This window comes from Parasteatoda tepidariorum, chromosome 3 (assembly GCF_982258835.1).
Source record: "Parasteatoda tepidariorum strain Cologne lab strain chromosome 3, Ptep-v5.0, whole genome shotgun sequence".
NCBI classification, from domain to species: Eukaryota; Metazoa; Arthropoda; class Arachnida; order Araneae; family Theridiidae; genus Parasteatoda; species Parasteatoda tepidariorum.
Genome location: NC_141757.1, coordinates 12,707,993 through 12,728,443, shown reverse-complemented (window position 1 = coordinate 12,728,443; position 20,451 = coordinate 12,707,993). Strand labels below are relative to the sequence as shown.

Below are 20,451 nucleotides of genomic sequence, written 5' to 3'. Positions count from 1 at the left end.
TCTTTCTAATTCCGTTTCTATTTTATTTTTACTTTGCGTCGTATATATTGACTGGGCCACGAGTTTGACACCCCTGGTTTAAAGAATCTCAGATGTTAAGAAAACGTAGAACCATAAATTTGAATATCCATATATTTTCCAATTTATTTTTCTCCTTTATGTTCCTTTTCGCTAGTAGGGTAGTCAATTGAAACGTTGCCTTTAAGAATCTCAGATGTTAAGAAAACGTAGAACCATAAATTTGAATATCCATATATTTTCCAATTTATTTTTCTCCTTTATGTTCCTTTTCGCTAGTAGGGTAGTCAATTGAAACGTTGCCTTTAAGAATCTCAGATGTTAAGAAAACGTAGAACCATAAATTTGAATATCCATATATTTTCCAATTTATTTTTCTCCTTTATGTTCCTTTTAGCTAGTAGGGTAGTCAATTGAAACGTTGCCTTTAAGAATCTCAGATGTTAAGAAAACGTAGAACCATAAATTTGAATATCCATATATTTTCCAATTTATTTTTCTCCTTTATGTTCCTTTTAGCTAGTAGGGTAGTCAATTGAAACGTTGCCTTTAAGAATCTCAGATGTTAAGAAACCTAGAATCATAAGTTTGAATACCTATATATTTTTCCATCTATTTTTCTTCCTTATGTTCGTGTTCTCTAGTAGAGAAATTGAAACGTTGGTTTAAGTCAGTGATTCCCAAAGTGGTCTATATCGACCCTCAGGGATAGACGACAACTTGCAAGGGGTCCATGTCAAGTGAAAAAAAAATGGGGTCCAGGAAATGAAAATGGGGGTCAACGATAGTGGATCTAATATATAAACAGGTCGTGACTTTAATTTTGGCATTTCATGAATGGAATAATCAACATACACTGATAGTACCTATTTACTTACATTATACTACCTTATATTATAAAGACATATATCTATTTACATTCTACCTAATTTATAAGAGTAGCTATGAAGTAAAAATTTTAATAAAATTTAAGGTATTAGGATTATTTTCTGATATATGAAACTGGATTATTATAAACTAGCAGTTGCCTGCAGCTCCGCCAGCGTAAGTTTTTGTTTTCTCTGCGTGGAAGATTTTATTTTGTATCAAAAAAGTATTTTTCCGCGGTAAATTAATTTGAATTTAATTAATAAATGTATAAAATTAACATGCGTTTTTTCTTAAGTTTTTCACACTACACTTTACTACAGTTAGAAATTTAAATCTCTCACAGTGAGTAGCACTATACCAGCTGTCAAAAATGTGCAGTGGATGCATTTACAAAAAATCCATATCAGGTAAATAGGGGGTCTACCCGAAACCGAAAAACATGGCAAGGGGTCTACGAGACAAAAAAGTTCAGGAACCACTGGTTCAAATAATATCAGATGTTAGAAAAAACGTAGAACCATAAATTTGAATATAATATATTTTCCGATATATTTTTCTCACTTATGTTCCGTTTCAGTTGTAGAGTAATCATTTAAAACTTCGGTTTTAAGAGTCAAGCAGTGTTGGATTTTTGACATTTTTAATTTTGTTTAAATTTTCAAGATTTGTTCTTTATATAAAACTATCTGCAAAAAAAAATTTTTTTTTTTACAATTGTACATTTTTACAATGTATTTTGTAAAATGAGTGAACCACAGCTCTGACCGTTATTTTGTGTTTTTTTACTTCTTGGACAACAAATATTGAGACAAAAATACTTACAGTGGACTTTTGCATCGAAGGTCAAAGGTCTTTCAAAAATCTTTGAAATAAACTTACTTTCTTAGACTTTTGACAGTCGAATCAAATGAAATCAAATGAAATCGAATGAATCAGATGAAACGGAAATGAAGTCAAATTAAACCGAAATCGAATGAAATCAGACTCAAGTTGATAAAAGTAATAGTTAAGAAGTTATTTAAGTTTTGTCTGGATAACAAAAGAAAAGAAATAGATTGCAAAATAATTTTAGAAGTTATTTTTGTTTATTTAGTTATTTTTTCAAACAAATAAGATTCTGACTTGTGCAGCGTGTGTCATTGTTGTTTCAGGTTTTAATTCCAGTGTATTTTTTAAGGAATCTATAGGAAAACTTCAGTTCACTGACAATTTAAAAGTTATAAAAGCTGAAAGCAAGTACGTGTAAAAATACGTAGCTGTATTTTTTATGCACAAATTTTTAAATGTCTAGAAATATAACTAGTATTGAGTCCCTTTCTGTTTTCAATTTAGTACACAGAATGGAAAAAAATCAACGGTTGAAACATTTTTTGTCCTATCATGTCCTATTATTGGATCTTGTCACATAAAAAATGGTATTTCATCTCAATTTAGTTGTCGAAATTAATTGTGTTTAAAATTATATTCAATATAACAAGTTTATTAAACATTATTTTTTTATATGTTTAATAATAAATGTTATATTAGTAATGCATATCGGAGACAAGTAATTCATTTGAAGAAAAAAACTGTAGAAATATAAAATTATGAATTAAAATGTGTTAATTATTATTGCTCTTAGTTAGAAGGCAACTGAATTTAAATTGAATTTTAATGATAATATATAAATATGTAGTTTATAGACATTAAACAAATTTCCTGTATTTATATTAAAACCATTGAATTTGAATTGCATCAATTATTTTTCTATTAATTATAAGGCAATACAATATAAATTGAATTATAATAATAACACATGGATAACTGTCACGTATAACTATGAGGTTTAATTTTCACATTAAACAAATTCCATCCATTTTTATTTAAACTTTTTCTTCATAACGCGCTGATTGGAAGACACTTTATCACATAAATACGCCGATAAAATACTTTTCTTTTATCCCACAGCGATACGCGCTTTTACATACTACACGATCCATGGCAAAAGTCGTGATTCTGGGACGTTTAAAAGTCATAAAAATGCTGTTAAAATCAGACGAACCGCAGGAAACAGCTCGTTCACCTCACATTAAAAAGAAAGTATTTTTTTTTTTTTTTACTACGATTCGAAGCGTGGCAACAAGCCAACCATCTCACTAATTAGTAAGAACAAGATAAAAAATAGCAATTTACTAAGTGAACAAAAGTTTGCGAATTTCCGATCCGGAAAAAAATATAAAAATCACAATGTGCGAACACGTAACGTTTTCATTCATGTTGAAAAAGGCAGAACACTTTTTCCTCATCAAGCAAACAATAATAAATATCGTTTGGAAGAAATCGTTTTCAATAAAATTTTCTTATATTAACTCTGGAAAACGTGATTCATCGTTTGCATGAGTTGATATGTTTTTTTTTCTTTCCGATTATCGCGCAGATGATAAACGTTTAAATATAACAGCCGAATTAAAAGCAAACGATGTAAACAATGGCGGTTGTATTTATTCTTTGCTCTTCTCTATTAGAAATGATTAAAGTGCGATGAACCTTTGCATCACTCAACGCGTTTGAAATCGAAAGTTTACTGGGTTTTTTTTTCGTGTTGCCAGCTGGGGTCAGCGTGCGGATTTACAAATAAAAAAGAATCGAGACTGTATTCAAAAATATAAAAAATCTCGAAATATTGACAGATATTGTTTCTAATACGTATTTTTGATTCGAAATTTCGAATATTTCAGCCAAGCTTAGAGTGTTGTTGACCCCTTCACTATAGAATATAAATTGTTGATTCAGGAAATTCACGTCAGTCACGTTTAATAAAGAGACGAACGATACAATTGTCAACAAACAATATTACTTCCTTGAAAGATACTTAGGAACAAACAAATTCATTGATTGAAAAGCAAAAATTAACAATCACGTTATGTCTTTTGTATGTACTTTGTTTATTTTTTCTGAAAATTCATCATCAGTGGATACAATAACCTTATTTTTTCTTCAAATGTTATAACTTGTATTGTTGTTGTAGTTCATTTGCGTCGCTCTAGAGTTGCACAATGGGCTATTGCCGACGGTCTGGGAAACATCCCTGAGGATGATCCGAAGACATGCCATCACAATTTTGATCCTCTGCGATGGCACCCCCGCTTCGGTAGCCCAACGATCTGCACTCGAAGCCGAGGAGAACTTTACAGTAGAACAGTTTAACGAAGACCAATACCGCACACCCTCGGTCCCTACGCAGACTGATCCAAGTGGTCACCCACCCGCACACCGTGTACGATGTTAAAAGTGTGCTGATAATAGTACTGATCATACTTATTTTTAAAACACTAATGTAAGACTTTTCTTTAAATGTTGTAAACTCATGTTCTGGTACACAATGTTAAAATTCAGCTGATAATAGTGTTGAGCATGAGAACTTTTAAAACAATACAGATTGTAGATCGTAGGGAAAAAATGTAGAAGTATTACGAACGATTAATTAGAAAACAAGCATTTTGCGAAAAGTAAAAATACAGTTTACAATACCTTAGTATTTACACTGGCGTTCATTTAAAGAATCTCCAAATTTGTCCAATTATCACCAACAATACTGGGTTAAGAAATTTGTTTATGGAATGTAGATTGATATAATATAAATTTAATAATTGCTCAACAAGTATAATAAATGCACGGCGATCACACGTAACGCTCATCGAGTCTGAAGGTATGGAGCAGTGGCCACAGAATCGAACAGAAATAAAATGGGTTAATAGATGGCACCGTGGCACCCTCTTACAGATATGCAGGTGAACAAAGCAAATCAACGTGAATAAAGCTAAAATAAATATTACAGAAATGGACATACTATAGTTTCGGTTCTATGAACAAGAACCTTCCAGTCCACTGTGTCCAAACATCAAATGAAGGGTTAAGAAGTAGCGATACAAGCACGTTCAAAGTGGTTTAACAGTAAAAAAAAAAAAAAAAAAGAAAAGAAAAGAAAAAAGAATAAGCAGGAACAAAATAATGAAAGGTGGCAACAGATGTAAGGGGGTCGGTCAGGTACCCCAAAGTACAAGATGTAGATATTCAATTGGAATTGAATTCCAATTATAGGGGAAAAAATGGATATTATAAGGATCACTAACTGAATTATCGGAATTTTTCGGAAAATGCAATGATTCCCAGAAATCAAGGTCGAAAGATGAAGAGCAGCGTTGAATGATTTCAGGAGAATAAAATTCAAGTACAAAGTATACTCAGTCGCGCAAAGTACACTCTATCCTCATTTACTTAACAGTGTTCCTCTATCATTCAATCAATTTCCGTTTGAGGGACCGAGGGTGTGCGGTATTGGTCCTCGTTGAACTGTTCGTACCGTAAAGTGCTCTACTTCGCGTGCAGGTCGTCGAGCTACCGAAGCGCGTTTGCCATCCCCTCTGCAGAGGATCAAAATTGCGATGGCAATGTCTTCGGATCATCCTCAGGGATGCTTCCCAGACCGTCGCCAATAGCCCGTTGTGCTGCTCTAGTGCGACGTAAATGAACTACAACAACTCAGCACTGACTTGCGGTTCATTGTTGAAAATTTTAATTAGCGTTTGCGCCTCCGCGTCGCTGCGAAAGAGGGTCGCTTTGAAACCAATTTAATTTATTTATTATTAAAAATCTACTCTTATTATTTGTTATATTTTGTTAATTTATTTATTTAAATTATTTAAAAAATGTTCGTCCTGGTTTTTTTACCGCTCCCTGTGACTGCAACATTAATGCTATGAGAACTTTATTTCGTTGTTGGAATGTGTGCAATGAAATCTGTTACGTTGACCATGTCTATATGTTGTTCACCTGTCTAAGATCCTAATGGTCAAGTATGAAATTGGAAAACACTATTAGGTTCTCCTTTTTTCAGTTGATAACTTCTTTGAGTGAACCATCAAATTGTGAGGTAGTCAACTTATGCAGTTTTCACTATATTGGATATTCTGGTAAGCGAAAATATCAAACACTGTCGACAAAATTCACTAAATTGTATCGTAAGACAGAAAAATATTGATTTTAAACTTTTTTTTCTGAAGTCGTAATGCAAGAATGTGATTTGGATTAGCTAATAAATCCCAGTAAAAATCGCAAAACAAATCTTTGAGGCAGAAAAATATTAAAAAGAATGACCATAAGAAGATTTACAACTTCCCAAAATAGATACTTAATTTAATACATGAATATTTTTTTCTAGAAATCTGCAACTTTTTAAATGCAGTTTAAATAATTTTTATTTGAAACTGAAACTTTATTTTGGGTATTTCCTATTTTGGAATTAACTCTCACGTTGGTGTTTTTTTTTTCCTATTTATTTTTATTCGTGTATTCCTGTTATTATCATGATTAATTGTCTTTTTACAAAGCAGGCAAGTCATAAATAATTCGTTCTAAATGACCTCATAATGTTCTAGAATTTGGATTTTCCGTTCTAAACAATTAAGTCATTCGCCGGACTAGTGAATAACTTTATTTTCTTTCCCGTTAAAGACTTTTTAATGCATGCATAATGCGTCCTATTTTTAAGATAAGTTTTGAAGAGTATTTACTTATCACTTACAGATAAATTCCAAAAAAAAAATAATAATAATAATAATTCTTTTTAGATGTGTCACAAAAAGAAAGGGTGAAGAAAGATTCGCACAACTTTATTTCTAAAAAGATAAAATACTTTATTAGTATCATGATTTTTTTAAAAGCATTTTTTTCTGTGCATTAGGTTCAATTAAATAAATATTTTTAACAGTTGTTTTTTTAAAACGGTATTTTTCTTCAAAAATTTCGTCAAGATTTTGGAAAAATACATTGAAAAGTTATGAAAACAATAGTTTTTGACAAATAAACTGTTGTCCAGAATTTAGAACGCGATTTCCTGCGGAAATGAAACTTTTAGAAATTGAAAAATGTGTTTAAATAAAAGATGACGAAATGAAAACTTTTAGCATACAACGCAAACAACAAAACGTAGCACTTTAATAGCTTTCGATTAAATGATAGGACTGTCACGGAATAATATACAATCTTGATAGTTCAAGGGGAACTTAAATATACTAATTAATTGCTGCGGATGAAATTTTAAGTTACGAAATCCGGCACAAAAACATACTCTCTCTAAAATAAACATGATATTTAGCAACAGGAGTTTTAACCCTCAAAATATGGGGGCGTTATCCATAATCTTGAAAATAGGGTATCAATACTTTGCAAAGATAATATTAACTTAATACCTAATTTTAATAATTGACCTAATTAATAATAACCTAATTAATAATCAACTTAAGACCTAATTTTATACTCCTTTGGGTTAATTTTCACTTTTGAATAGTGTATAAAAAAAAGTATTTTTTACATTTTTCATCTTCAGGAATTATTGGATCAATTACGTTTAAATTTTGTTTTTGTTATCTAAAATTGCATAGTTAAAAATTTTATAAGACTTTGCATACCTTAGAATCCATTTTTTTTTTTTGCAATTATTAAAAAACTATTTTGAAAAATAATAAATAATTATAAAAAAATATATATTATCATACAATTATTTTGGGATTGAGTTTTAAAATTGTGTTCAAAACTTATTGGATAATATTAAATGGTTCCACAGAAATATGGTGAACTACGCAAAAAAGTGAAATTAGCGCCCAGGAACCCTAACTTTCAATCAAGAGAAAAAGTAAACAGTGCGTATGCGTTGCTATGGCGACCGCTGCTGTTTGATAGTTTTTTTTAGAATTCTTTTTTTCACTTTTAATTGGTGAGTTTATTTTTGAGCTTTGGGACCAGAGAGATCACATAAATACTTATTGAGTTGTGATTAAAAGAGAATTTCATCATTTGAATGATATTTTCGTTTTAATTAAGATAAATTTGTTTAAATTCGAACCCACAATTCAAACTTGATCGTTTTCAGTACTAATTCAGGTGAATATCACAAATAAAGAGGATCCAAACTGATTGACACGGTCCCAAAAGTTAGAGTTGAAGTTAGAAAAAAATCAACGCCAAGACCCAAGCTTACCGAGGCTGAAAAAGCCAAAGCCTAGAACGTAGACGGGTAGCCTTTAAGCGTTACGCACTAACGGAAAAATGAAAGGATTCCGTTCACAAACGCAAGCATGAAGCTCGTCCCTTAAAAAAGTACCAAAGTGGAGAGAATTGAACCCTACCGAAGAACGAATGGTGACTCTTCGAACCCCTTTCATGCCAATACGAGAACTGGGTGCTGATCACCAGTTAGGGATAAAAGGATACACAGTAAACGTATCCAAAGACTTGCACAAGACCGTAGACTGCCTTCCACGCAATATAAATGATTCATTCACTATTCATGTAAAATTGAAAAAAAGCCTGGCTTTCAAATCATACTTCATGTATGAACTTGTGAATCCAAAACGGGTGTATGATGCAGCTTACAATCTCCATCAAACACCGTTGTACCAATCCGAAAATGTTAATATTGTAACTGTTCAATGTCTATTCAGTCATGAAAAGCATTTACGCAGAATGTGTCTGATCTGCATTTAAATATGTATACGAAATTGTGTACCTAGCAGTTCAGGATTAACAGTTAGGGATGTCCAAGATGAAAACACAATAATGTTTCTTTTTCGAAAAAACAAAACAAAATTAAGCAAGAACCACTTTGCAAATGGGTAACCTGTGATCACTTTGCGGCGATCATAATTTTCTTCATTTTGTTGTTGTTGTTCATTTACGTCGCACTAGAGCTGCACAATGGGCTATTGGTGACTGTCTGGGAAACATCCCTGAGGCTGATCCGAAGACATGCCATCACAATTTTGATCCTCTGCAGAGGGGATGGCACCCCCGCTTCCGTAGCCCGACGACCTGCACGCGAAGTCGAGCACTTTACGGTAGAACAGTTTAACGAGGACCCATACCGCACACCCTCGGTCCCTACGTAGACTGATCCAAGTGGTCACCCACCCCGCACACTGACCGCAGCCAGTGATGCTTGACTTCGGTGATCTGCTGGGAACCGATTCTTAACGATCAGTTCCCTGCGGGATTTCTTCATTTTGCAGTTAATTGTATTTTTTATTATTTATTTTATTAACGATTAAAACATTTATTAAATTATGAGGTATATAAATTTTTGAATAATTTTTTTCAACCTTATAATTTTGAATAACAAAATCCAAAGTTTGAGTGGTATCTACGGAATTAAAAAGTTTTTAAAAAATTAATGAAATTTTTTTTTAGTGCCATTGCTCGATATACATTTGCCCGGTATATCCTACACTGATTTTTTTATTTTTAAAAATGAAGTGCCACTGCCCGGTATACCCTACAGCCTACACTGATGTTTTCATTAAGGGTAAGTGTCCATCCCGGCATACCCTACTCTGATTTTTTTAGGGTAAATGAAACTACCCGGTATGCCCTTCACTGACGATTTTTTAAGGTTAATTGCCACTGCCTGTTATATTCTTCTATAATATACCATAGTAAAACTCCAGCTATTGATCCATAAAGTAACTACGCAGGTAGATCGCATATTGGGGCAATACAATTGCGATAATCCTTTTTTGATTTTGATTGATTTTTTTTAAAAATTAACAATCGTTTCTGTTAAAATAATTTTACTGATGCATGGAATAGGAAGAAAAGGAAAAATAAATGTGTCTGAGAACCACAATTATTTATTTGCATGAGAAAATAATGAGTAACTAGCTGTGACCATTTTTCCTGTGTGAAATTCACCCATATCGAATCTTAGAATTTCTTTTTTTCTTCTTTCTCAGTACATTGAAAGTGAACTTTAGCGATTATATTGAAATCGTTCAGATCTTCTATTCATCATCAACGAAGATAAAAGAAAGCATTTAAACGAAGTTACGAATCACTGTGGCTCTCAATGCTTCTGCAGCTCGAAGAAACAGAATGACTTTTAAAGGTTCCGGTACCCTCTCCGAAATAAAACTCCCACTTTTGACGAATCAGCAATTTTTGAGTAGTATTTCGTTAGTTTTGAGAATCATTTCGTCTCGAAATCATGCAATTTGTAACGAAATACGAATTCTCAGATACATGACGAAAATGTTTCCTCATCTTTGTGCACTTGAATGTCGAAACTAAAATAAAGACTAGGCCATCTAAAATGAAGTACCGTTTTAAGCTGATCAGACTTCATGATGCTCAAGGTGTTGGCCTCATCCACGGAGATCCGGGGTTCGAATCACACGTCGGGCATGGGTTTAATTTATCTTTCTCTTCTATCTGTTCCTGTTGTATTGGGCCATCTATATGCTGCTCCCGTTAAAGTGATTTTTAGAAATGTTAGATATATTCAGATTTAGATACTATATGACGAAACACTGTATGATCAATTGTATGACGAAAGTGTTTTCTCAATTCAAAACCTCATCGTAGTGCACTGTGGGAAATTGTTAACAAAATGGCGAAACTGGAATAAAAACTAAACAATCAAAAATAAAGTGACGAATTCAGCCGACCGGCTCTACCCAATTTCAAAATTATTGATGGTTTTCCATTGATGGACCAACATAATCTTGATGGTAACCAACATAAGTAACCATCATCCCAATATAGGACTTTGGACAGATTTATAATAATCCAACTTAGGAATAGCAACTTGTTATGATGGTCTGTTCATGTTGTAACATCATAGTTTCTTAGAAATCAAATGTTGTAACCATCATAAGCCACCATCACCCCAATGTAGGATTTCGGACTAATTTTTGATGGGTCAACATAAAAAAAATTGTTTTGATGGAATAATAATGCTGAGCAAGCAATAAATCCCATTAAACTATCACGGAAATATATTGTTGGAACCATCATGGATTGTTGGTCCATGAAAATCAAACTTCTCTTGATGGTCAACCATCATAGTATTAAAGTAGCATTTTCCATTAAGGAATGATGGAAATTTATTGGCTTATCAAAGACCATGAATGCATAATGGAAAATGCTGGATGATGGTGACCATCAAATGATGTTGGATCATCATGAATAGCGCTGGAACCGACATGAACTATCAAAATGTTTTGGTGGGACCATCAAGAATTTCGACTTGGTTGTGGTCAAGGAGTTAACCTCGCAGTAGGAAGATCTGGGGTTCGGTTCGAATCACGAAGATCCGGGGTTCGAATCACACGTCGGGCATGGATGCGATTTATCTCTCTTTTCTATATGTCCTTGTTGTGTTGTGCCACCTATATGGTGTCCACGTCAAAGGGATTATTAGTAAAGTTAAAACATACTAGGCACTACGAGGCTTTTTTTTTGGAAAAAATAAAATGACGAAATATTTCTTTTATTTTGACGAAGTTTGTTTTTTTCGAAGAGGTGATGATAGATTGTTCGTCACTGTCATGTATATTTTGCTCTAAGCGTATACCGGGAAGCGGTTTCGTCAAAAGCGAAGAAAGTTTCGTGATATTTGAGTATCGTACTAAACATTACTTTAAACCAGTGTTTCCCAAAGTGTGGTACGCGTACCCCCAGGGGTACGGGAACAGTCAAACAGGGGTACGGGTTCTTATGCGAAATATCTTGCAACAAACAAAATTTCAAAAAATTTTATTTAAAAACAAACCATGAAAATTTATGATAACGTATACGTTATCATATTTTAATTAATATTATTTATTATTAATATTATTAATAATTACAGTATAAATTAATAATAAAAATATATTTTTCTATTGACTATTTTTTGCAGAGTTAACAGTTAATAATTAGTGGTGTCAACAGCCAGTTGTGATTTTTAACTTATGTGCATTTTTTTTTCAAGTAAAAAATACATTAATTTTTTTATTTGTGGTACACAGTGTTACGAAAAATTCAGAAAGGGTACACAAAAGTCATAAGTTTGGGAAACACTGCTTTAAACCAAGAAAATCTAAAGGGGCCTGTCTGGCCTTTCCCAAATTGTTAGCGTGTAAGATCAATTAAATATCCGAAATCTTAAATTATAATTAGAAGTAATTTAATTAGAATTAATTTAATAAGAGATATATCAGAAATTTGGTCATCAAAACATTATGGTATTTTATTCGATTTGATTAACGGAAATACTGGATAAAATGGAACACTGAATTTTTAATTTTATACTTATTAACTTTTTTGAAATAATTGAGTTTCCTTTTTTTTCTATAAATAATACTTAAAGATATGTTGTAAATACTCTTTTTTTTTTTTTTTTTTTTTTTTTTTTTTTTTTTTTTTTAAAGAAATGGAGGTACTTTTTACCTTCTAAGGGTTTTTTTACCTACTAAGGGGTAATACTTTTTACCTTATACCCAAACCTACCTGGGATTGTGGGGTTCCTACCAAAATATCTTAGGGGCACATGCGTATAGTTAGGGAGGCACACTTTTTGTTTTTAGAAAACTTCATTTATTTCAAATTTTATGCATATATGCATATTGATTTTTTATAAATTTTATTTTATATTTTAGAACCATCGTTGAACAGTAGACCCAATTTTTTGGGCTTACGACTGCTAATGTTCAACTCTGTAGCCTTGCAATTTAGAACCCAATCCAGAAGACAAAGGAACTTCTGGATAAAATATTGAGAGAAATATGCCTTCGCGGAGGACTTTTGGATAAAAACTTAACCCGCATTTGCGTTACATGGATGGGAAAAATCACGAAAACTTCCCACGGTTAGCCTGACTGCAAAGGGACTCTAACCCATGAACCGTCTACAGCTGTGGATATTTTTTGTCAGCACTGTGGTTGGGCGGATTTGTACCGACTAGCCATTGCTGGGATTCGAACCCTGTTCACCTGATTGGAAGACGAACCCTCTACCCCCTGAGCCATCGCGGCTAAAAAAAAAAATTCTACCCTAAAATTGGAATGATTTTTTATATTAACGTATATTTATTGATAAATGTATGTATAAAACTTAAAATAGACTTTAAAATCGATGTTAAAGTGTGCCCCCCTCACTCTACGCCTATGCTTAGGGGCCACTCTGGCACTTCCCGTCATTCTAGGTAAAACGTTCTATACATACGTTTCTATAAGCCTCATACATGAATTATTAAATATGCACTTAAATTGAATCAAATTATGAAAAGTTAAAAATACAGAATACTTTCAGTAAGTTATTTTTTAAATTACTGAGCAATAAAAATCGGGAGGGTACAATATGGCCCCACCCGTCTTTCTAGCTTAAGATAAATCTAATTCTATTTAAAATTTTTGCCTGAAAAATATCAACAATGCAAATAAAAAAAAACATGAATGCAGACATTTCTCATTATTTTTGACCTATAACACATTGCGGATATCATCCTTTGATTGTTATCTGTATCATTTGTTTGTAGAACTAAATAAGATGCCATTTTATTTTCCCGTATTGCAAAATATCGAATGATACGCCAAAACAGAATATATCCGACAAATGCCCTACATTTTTCTTTTTCGAATCTAAAAAATCGAACAACTGATGGTCCCTTATTTTGTTCGGCGATATTAGATGCAGGATATCACATCGAAGAACACTTTTTCGTAAGAATGACTCACCTGTCGAACATCCGCTGTGTCACTCCCTTCTCTTGCTACAGGATGCATCAATTTCATCCAAATATTGGGTAACCTGACAGTGATGTCGAAGATTTTAAGTTCGAATCGTTTATGACCCACAAATAACGACCTGAACCTGATGTGTTTATTGTTGTCAGTTCCGTTTTCGAACATATCTATTATTGTTAACTCTAAGACAATATGAGAACTTTCCTAACATATACATATCTATATATTTTTATATGTGTGTTCAGTAGTTTATGCGTTGTATCATTAAATGATACATGAGTGTTTTTTCAAATTTATTTTGATATTTTTAATACCTTTTTTTTAAATTTTGACAATTGCAAATTTATTCTGTATTTGATAAGATTTTTTTAAAAATTATTATTGTTAACTCTAAAGCAAAATGAGTTTTAAAAAATATTATTTGGAGATAATTCCAGGCTGCAAAAAATAAATCATCCGAAGATTTTCCAAAGATATATATATATATATTTGTATATGTGCGCTCCGCAGTTTATGTGTTGTGTCATTAAATGATACATGAGTGTTTTTTTATTCAAATTTATTTTGATATTTTTAATACCATTTTTTAATGTTGATAATTGCAAATTTATTCTGTATTTGATAGATTTTTTCAAAATTATTATTGTTAAACTCTAAAGCAAAATGAGTTTTAAAAAATATTATTTGGAGATAACTCCAGGCGGCAAAAAATAAATTATCCGAAGATTTTCCGAAGATATATATATGTATTTTTATATATGTGCGTTGCATAGTTTATGTGTTGTGTCATTAAATGATACATGATTGTTTTTTCAAATTTATTTTGATATTTTAATACCTTTTTCTAATTTTGATAATTAAAAATTTATTCTGTATTTGATAAGATTTTTTTAAAATTATTATTGCTAACTCTAAAGCAAAATGAGTTTAAAAAAATATTATTTGGAGATAACTCCAGGCGGCAAAAAATAAATTAACCGAAGTTTTTCCAGAGATATATAAGTATTTTTATATATGTGCGTTCCATAGTTAATGTGTTGTATCATTAAGTGTATTGTATCATTATATTTTTAAATATGCGACTTTTTTGAAATTTGATTTCTCATTCAATCGATTTCTCTCAAATTTTATATTTTTGGCATGCAAAATTACATGCTTTATTTAAAATGCTGTAAAAAAATTGTCTACTTTGCAATTCAAATTTTTTTTCGGATAAATATTTTTCGTATTGACTAAAAGTTATAGTTTGCATGGAATTATTTTTGGATAAATGATTTTTATAATTGAGTGCAAAATTTTTTTCAATTCGCTTAAAAACTGCGGTGACCATATTTCCCAGATTGCGGCTACCCCCTATATTTTTGGGATCATTAATCCGAATCCGTTGAAAAAAGGATGTTAATTCCGCGAAAGTACATTTTTGTGTCTGATTTCGTAACCTAAAATATCGTTTGCTCAAATTCATTAACATATATGAGGTCATCCCTCAAACCATTAAGATTGAGTACCTAGAACGTGAAGATCCGATCATTAGATCAAAAATTATTCTGGGTGGTCTGTTTATTTTTTATTTTTTTATTTTCTTTTTTTGTGTGCATTGTACACAAATTTATGTATAATTTTAAGAATTATATAATATAAATGAAAGTATATAATTTGTATAAAATTGATCAAATAGGTCAAGAGAAATTAAAATTTAAAATTGCAACTCTTTTAAAATTTCATTTCTCAAATTTCGTTTAAATTTTGTAATTCGCCATTACGTTTACACAGTTTGCAGTTACTTGAAAATTTGCAAACGTTGCAATTACAATTTTTTTTATATGAATACATGTAAATTAAATACCAAAAACTGAGTTTAATTTAAAATGTTATTTTTTCGAGGAATTATCTTCAGGAAAACAAGTTTAATAGTTCTCGGCAGAAACTTTTTGCTTCGCTTAAATATTTTCAGAGATATTAAGAAAATATGCCAAAAAATTTGAAGTAAAGACAAGACTGAACTAATGTGGTCATATTATACCGATTGCGGTTGGTCTCCTTAATTTGTGAAAATCTAAAGCAGTTAACAAAAATTGTATATTTATTCAAGGAAAGTACATTTTTTCTGCAAATTTCGGAACATAAATCAACGTCAACACAAATTTTTAAATAATATTATAGTATATTTAAAGTAAATTCTTTGAAACATTAAGACTGTATGTCGGAACTAAAAAATCCGATCATTAGATCAAAAGTTATTAAAGTGTTCGCTAATTTTTCGCTTTGTTAGATAAATGCGTTCTTTATGAATCAGCAGGAATTAGGTGACGTTCCGTTTACGTCCTTTTTAAATATTCGTTTTCTCAGTAAAAGTTTTTAAACTGAACTGGAAATTATCATCAAACTGCGTCGTTTCTGCGTTAAACTGCGTGATTGGAGCAGAAATCCTACTTCCTCCAAATTTAGGAACACAAAGAAATCAATTTTTCCTGAATACTCCGTTAACTCTTCAATTCCCGCAATTACGCAGCAACTCGGGAATAACCGTTACGTTTATTACCCAGTAAATGTGTGTATGCGGTTTGCAGAATCAGCAGGCGATAGTTTTCATTTTCCAATGATAAAGAAAAAACAGGAGGCCGATGACCTTGTATGAAAGATGCGCGCATCAAACGATAAATCGAAACTGAATCTTTAGAACAATAGACGCACATTTCCGGAGAGTTTTTCCTTTTTTTTTCCCCTCCACTCAGTTTTTTTATTTCGCTGCTTTTTGAAGTCATCCCCGCGTTACGTCACGTGAATGTGTAAATTGCGGTGTTTATTTTATGCTTGCGTCACGTGACGGTTTCCCCAGCAGCAGATCCAGCTCCGAAGAACAGAAGAGAGCAGACGACTAAATCCAGAACACCGGTAGAGATCGGATCTTCGGAAAGCTCCTCCATCATATTTTTTTAGTATTAGTGATTCGTTGTTTTTGTTGTTCTTTTGCGGCTTCTTTTTTAGTTGGATTATTGACGAAACTGGTGAGTTTTGCATGTTTTTTTATAACTATTTTTATTTAAGTAATTTGAATTTAATAAATTTTAATTTATTAGTTAAAAAGTTTAATTAATTTATGAGTTAAAAGAGAATAACTTGCCTTTTTTTTACAATTCAAATTCGGAAAAATGTTCGGATGTATATTTTTTTTTTTTCAAGTTCAGAAAATTTTATGAATTTTTGCATGGCTAGAGATTACTATTTATTGACAGAAACCTCATCTTATGTTTAAAAATTACTAATTCCATTAAAAACCGGCAATATTTTTAAATAAGTGAAATTGCAACATTTTTTCAAAAAGTATTTTACATTTATAATTGTATAATTTTTTTAAAGTATTTTTATTATACTCATATTTGATACATTCAGCTAATAGGTATGACCTCAGCAGTGAGTAATATCGGTGGGGTTTTAAATGTTTCTCCAAAAAATTTGGGAAAAAAAATGGAACAGCATGAAATACATATTTTGCAAAAGACAGTATTTATATTTTATTTCCCGAAGTAAAATACAGTGAACGTTTTTGATAGACGTTGCGATATTCGTTTACTAATCTTTTACTTCAAGTACTGGTTAAAAAAATCATTTAAGATTATTCTTTATTAATAGTATTTATTTATTTATTATTATTATTTTTAATTTTTTTTAAAAGTGACTTACATAAGATGAAGAAAATTCTGGCTGAGGTTTAATTTTATTTCTGAATTAATCTCTCGCAATAAAATATAAAGGAAAATAAAATGATGAATTAACGTAAAGATATAAAAAGGGATAAACAAATTTACAGTGTTAATATTCTTCTGTTTTTATTTTCCATTGCAAGAAATTTTGCTATAAATTTACTTTTCAGAAAGTAGATTTCTTTTTCTTGATTAATTAAAATTATTGTCAAATTTTTTACAAATTATTTTATTTCTTTTAATATTTTATAAACAAGGTAAAGAGATTAAGATACAACATAAGAACGGGATAGAATAATTCCTTTTTCAGAAGCTTCTTTAGTTTCATTTATAATTCCGTTTTCTATTATAATAAAATAACAATAAAGGATGAAAGTTTAAGAAAAATGGGTTGATTTTTTAAAAAAAATTCAAACAATGAATAAAAGTTAATTAAATTTTCCAAACTAACTCGAATTATCATGAGGAAAACCTCATGCGGAAAATCAGCGAGATTTAATATTTTTTTAAAATTTAATTGATTAACTTCGATTTAATAAATGACTCTCTTTTTATTTGATTAAAAAAAAGAATTAATTTAAAGAATGTGACTTAAAAAATTCAAACAATGAATAAAGTTAATTAAATTTTCAAAACTAATTCGAATTATCACGTGGAAAAACTGCATGCCGAAAATTAGTGAGATTAAATATTTTTTTAAAATTTAATTGATTAACTTCGATTTAATAAATGACTCTCTTTTTATTTAATTTAAAAAAAAGAATTCATTTAAAGAATGTAACTTAAAAAGTTCAAACAATGAATAAAGTTAATTAAATTTTAAAAACTAATTCGAATTATCATGTAGAAAACTCGATGCAGAAAATTAGTGATATTAAATATTTTTTTAAAAATTTAATTGATTAACTTCGATTTAATAAATGATTCTCTTTTTATTTCATTAAAAAAAAATAATTAAATTAAAGAATGTATTCTAAAAAATTCAAACTATGAATAAAGTTAATTAAATTTTCAAAACTAATTCGAATTATCACGTGGAAAACTCGATGCAGAAAATTAGTGAGATTAAATATTTTTTAAAAATTTAATTGATTAACTTCGATTTAATAAATGACTCTCTTTTTATTTAATTATAAAAAGGAATTAATTTAAAGAATGTGACTTAAAAAATTCAAACAATGAATCAAGTTAATTAAATTTTCAAAAGCAACTGCAATTATCATGAAGAAAACTCGTGCAGAAAATTAGCGAGATTAAATATTTTTTTAAAAATTTAATTGATTAATTTTGATTTAATAAATGAGACTCTCTTTTTTTATTTAATTAAAAAAATGAATTGATTTAACGAATGTAACTTAAATGACTCTCTTTTTATTTATTTTTTTTACTTTTTATTTTTATTTCGGGAAGGGTTCATGTCTTCATGGGAAATAAATCCCTGTCAACAAACTGCATTATTGTACTTATGAATAGCCCCCATAAAAAAGTTCTTCAGTTCCAAGCAATACTCCATTAAATGCTCTAAAGTTACAAACAGAATAATTATTAGCTGATTTTCCTCCTCCACAAATGTTATTTTCTTCTTTTATTGCAGAAATAATTGTATTTTTGTTAGTCTTCATACAAAAACAAGATAATAAAAATTGAAATCGAAATACCTAGTCATAAAAGTGATATGTCTTGTGTTGGAGATTTAAAATTGCTTTGATTTGATGTTTCGTTGGGAAATGTTTTGTTTTTGAAAAAGTTTAATTAAATGACAAAACTAGAATTGAAACTTATACAAGAAGTTGGTTTTTACTAGATAATTGAAAAAACTCCTACCCGATTTGGCTAGACATTTTAATTATCTATTTACCAATTATGCATTTTCTGCAACTGCATCGCAACTTTTTACGTAGGTTTTTTTCTCTAAAGAAATAGTGTGGTTTTTTGTAAAAAAAAAAAAATTGCTAAAAGAATAAGTTTTAATTATTTTCGCAAAATTATTTCTTATCGTTAAAATTATTTTGTAGTAGATGCCTGAAATTCATAATTAACAAAGTTGGATAAATATATATTTTTTTAATGCTATAACTTTTTGCCCTGTTTGATCAGCAATACGTCGTAAGAAAAAATATATTTTCCATTAAATAAATGTAAATGTAATTCTTACGTTTCACTTATATCGTGAGTTGCTTACCGACACACAAAACAAGTTATTTTAGTTTATTTTGTTTATTTTACAAATCATATAGGGTTGAGCCGTGGTGGGTCAGGGGATAGAGCTCTTGCCTTCCAATGAGTTGACTCAGGTTCGATCCCAGCGAAAACTGGTTAATTCGAATTCCGCACCCGGCTCACACCGACCACAGTGCTAACGTAAAATATCCTCAGTGGTAGACGGATAATGGGTTAAAGTCTCCTTGCCGTCAGGCTAACCATGAAAGGTTTTCGTGGTCTTCCCCTCCATGTAACACAAATGCGGGTTAGTTCCATCAAAAAGTCCTCCACGATGGCAAATTACTCTCAATACTTGATCCAAGAGTTTCCTTGTCTTCTGAATTGGGTTCAAAATTACAAGGCTACGGAGTTGAACATTAGTAGTCGTAAACCCAAACAGCTGTTCAATAATGCGGGTCAGCTGTTCAATAACGGTTATAAAAAAATCAGGTAGGGCTTAATTTAGCAGTAATAGGACATATTTGGAAAATAATATTTATAATATTATAATAATCATAATATTTAGAAAATATTATTGAGAAAATAGGACATATCACCTAAGACAATACCTTAAAAGTAGAATAATCTACTTAAATATGATATCTTGAAAATAGATTTTGACACCTAAAATAATGTCTAAGAAATAGGATGGAATACCTGAATTATTAAATAGAAAGTAGGTTGTGATGCATAAAATAATACCTAGAGAATATTGTACCATATCTAAAGTAATCACTTGAAAGTCGGATATGATACTTAATTAATAACTGAAAATTGATATGTATGATACCTAAAATAATAGCTAAAAATGAATATGATACCTAAATTACTAAACAAATATTGGATATAACACAATTTTTTGACTTAAAAAATATCTTCTTTCACCATAAATTAAATGTAAAAATAAATTTAATATGAATTGTTTTTTTTTTCAAGGAAAAAAAGGGAGACAATTATGCCATAATTTAAACTTCTTTTTTCACGAAAATTTATGCAAATTAATAAAAAAGTGATAAAAAAAAATAAAAGCTAGTATTTTTATGTTACCTATAAATTATTACTTTTTCGTAATTAATATTTTTGCTTTTGAATTCTATCGTATTAATCAAAAACTCATTATTATT

The 20,451-nt window shown here is 30.4% G+C and overlaps 1 protein-coding gene across 3 annotated transcripts in view; it reads left to right on the top strand.

Moving 5' to 3' along the window:
* The window catches only part of LOC107447362 (sodium-dependent transporter bedraggled), a 115,121-nt gene that overhangs the window by 16,510 nt on the left and 78,160 nt on the right, over positions 1-20,451 (top strand). The window contains exon 1 of one of the 3 annotated variants that reach the window (XM_087158823.1): positions 16,211-16,429. The exons of 1 other annotated variant lie outside the window; for it this stretch is intronic. The gene's annotated coding sequence lies outside the window, so the exon portion shown is untranslated. Of the gene's footprint in view, positions 1-16,210; positions 16,430-20,451 lie in introns of those variants that run through there. One more of the 3 variants, XM_071185108.2, reaches the window with a different exon arrangement.